Source organism: Gracilinanus agilis, chromosome 3 (assembly GCF_016433145.1).
Source record: "Gracilinanus agilis isolate LMUSP501 chromosome 3, AgileGrace, whole genome shotgun sequence".
In the NCBI taxonomy this organism is placed as follows: domain Eukaryota; kingdom Metazoa; phylum Chordata; class Mammalia; order Didelphimorphia; family Didelphidae; genus Gracilinanus; species Gracilinanus agilis.
In genome coordinates this window covers 9,307,823-9,311,045 of record NC_058132.1, presented here as the reverse complement: position 1 = coordinate 9,311,045, position 3,223 = coordinate 9,307,823, and positions in this window count along the sequence as shown.

Below are 3,223 nucleotides of genomic sequence, written 5' to 3'. Positions count from 1 at the left end.
CTTCATTCTAAATTAATTTATTCATCAAGTGGTCATTGTTAACCCTCTCCACAATATAAAAGAAAAAAAGATAGTTCTCTCCTCTAGCACTGGTGTCTTGTCTTCATCTCTCTTTCTATAACTCTTGTCCTTATCTCTCTCTCTCACTTCATATGTTTATTTTCCTGGTAACCTCACCACTCAGATTCATAAAAAAACCACTGAGGAGCGGGGCTTAGGAGGTCTCAATTCATCTCTCATTACTTCACCACCTGAGAAGTAGGTCCTTGTCCATAGAAGGAAGGTATCAATCCAAGCTTTCCCCAGCCTTGTGGCTGGCCTAGCACACCATCAAAATGGGTCAAAGTTCATCATGGCTTTCCAGCTCTACTCTTAACTCATTTGGCATAATGAAAGAAGGGAGCTTAACCCCTAGTTTCATAATTGGGGGGAAGTGGACAGCAAGTGTGGCATTTTGACTTTGGCCAGGCTAAAGGGAAATTTATTCCACAAAAATATCACAATTCTCAAAAAGATTATTTATGGAAAATAAAAGATCTAAGTCTAGTAGTTATGGAAACCAGGGGAATAAGGGTCAAGAGAAGAACTTGGGGCAGACTGAGGAATAACTGACAAGTCAGCGGCCAGATCTAATAATAACATGGTACTTGGCAGGACACTTCTACTTTTCCATATTGCTCCACGGAAAACCTAGGATACACTTGGTAGTGGATTGGCCATATATCAATAATCAAACTAACAGAAATCACATGATTATCCTAACAGATGCAGAAAAAGCCTTTGACAAAATACAACATCCATTCCTACTGAAAATACTAGAAAGCTTAGGAATAAAAGAGCCTTTCCTCAAAATAATAAATAGTATGTTTAAAACCATCAGCAAGTATCATCTGTAATGGGAATAAGTTAGAAGCCTTCCCAATAAAATCAAGAGTGAAGCAAGGATGCTTTATTATATTAATACTACATACCATTATCACCACTATTGCTTCTGCCTTGGAACCAACACACAGTATTGACTCCAAGGCGGAAGGTAAGTGTTTAAAAAAATAAAATAAAATCATGGTAGAAAATATAAAATATTTGGGAATCTCTCTACCAAGAGAAACACAGGAATTATACAAACACAACTAGAAAACACTTCACACAAATAAAACTAGATCGAAATAAATGAAAAAAACATTACTTGCTCATGGGTAGGATGAACTAATAGAATAAAAATAACAATACTACCTAAATTAATTGATTTATTCAGTGCCATACCTACCAAACTACCAAAAAACTATTTTATAGAATTAGAAAAAATAATAACAAAATTAATCTGAAAAAACAAAGGATCAAGAACAACAAGAGAACCAATGGAAAACAATGTGAATGATGGTGGCCTACCAGATCTTAAACTGTACTACAAAGCAGTGATCATCAAAACAATCTGGTTTTAGTTAAGAGATAGAAGGGTGGATCAATGGAATAAACTAGGGTAAATGACCTCAGCAATCTAGTGTTTGATAAACCTAAAGAGCACAGCTTTGGGAATAAGAACTTTATATTTATGGGTCTACAACCAAGGATCACCTACTCATCAAAACTGACTATATACTTCCAGGGGAAAGTATGGGCATTCAACAAGATAGATGATTTCCAAGTGTTTGCACAGAAAATACCGGGACTAAATGGAAAGTTGGATATCCAACCACAAAAACCAAGAAAAACAAAAAGGTAAATAAGAGAGGGGAAAGAAAGAAAACTCTTATTTTTAAATTTGCTTCTTTAAGGGCTTCAATAAGATCAAATTATTTGTATTCCTATGTGGAGAAATATTATGTGTAATTCTAAAAAACTGTACTCACTATTATAGTAATTAGAAGAATTAGTCATAAGGAGAGGTTGGAGTACTAAATGATCTAAGATGATATGGGGAAAAAAGTGGGGAGGGGGAATAGAAGATGGCACCAAGAGAAGCTTGAAGGAATAACTTTATATTTAACAAAAACTGCTGAGAAAATTAGAAAAACAGCATGGCAAAAATTAGGTTTAGATCAGTTTCTCACACATTATGCCAAGATAAGTTCACAATGGGTATATGACTTTAACATAGTGATTAGATGAATGTGAAATAGTTTACCTATCCGATTTATGGAGAAGGGAAGAATTTAAGACCAAGCAAAGGATAGAGAACATTACAAGATGTAAAATAAATAATTTTGACTATATTAAATTAAAAAGGTTTTGTACAAACAAAAACAATGCAATCAAAATTAGAAGGGAAGCAACAAAGTGGGAAAAATTTCTATAACAGAATGATCTCACAAAGGTCTAAATTCTCAAATATACAAAGAACTAAGTCAAATTTGTAAAAAAAAAATCAAACCATTTCCAACTGACGAGCTTCATCTTACTTTCCAATTCTTTCTTCACCTCAAAAACGGCACTTTTTAGCATTTTGGTTTTTTAACTACATATAGGTCCTTTACCTTTTTTTTTTTTTTTAAATTCCCTTTGGACATAGTTCAAAATTGCTCTTTCCAGAATGGTTGAATTAGTTAACAACAACCTCAAATGTTCACTCATTTTTCAGTTTTCCCACATCTCCTCTAACTTCTGTCACTTTCTATCGTAATAAACAATCTAATAGATGTAGGCTGGTCCCTCAAACTTACTATCATTTGCATTTCTCCAAATAACAGTGATCACCCTCCTCCTGAGGAAAACACATACAACTTGAGCACATACATTAGGATTTTTTGTACTATAAATCTTCTGATACAAAGTAAGAGATGATCTCTGGCTGAAAGCCTTCCACAGGGAATATATTTGGATCCAATCTGTTCAGAAGACATTTTCTCATACTGAGCAAGCTCTGGACTCTCCACTTCAATGTCTTTCTTCATTCATGACAGGAATAAGAAAAGGAATTTCCCCTTGGCAATAAGAGATTATTGCTGCCTGAAGGCCTTACCCATATTGATCATATTCCTAACTTTTCTCTCTAGAGTGAATTCTCTTATGTTAAATAAGCTAAGAGTGGCAATTATAAGTGTAAACTTACTCAGGAGGTTTCTCTCCAGTAGGGATTTTCTAACATGAAGCAACTGTGGGCCTTAATGTTAAACCCTATCCAAATTGATTCCATTCATAAAATTTCTCTCCAATGTGGATACTCTGATGCTTACCAACATGGTCCCTCAGTGTGAAAGCCTTTCCACAGTTTACATTCATAAGG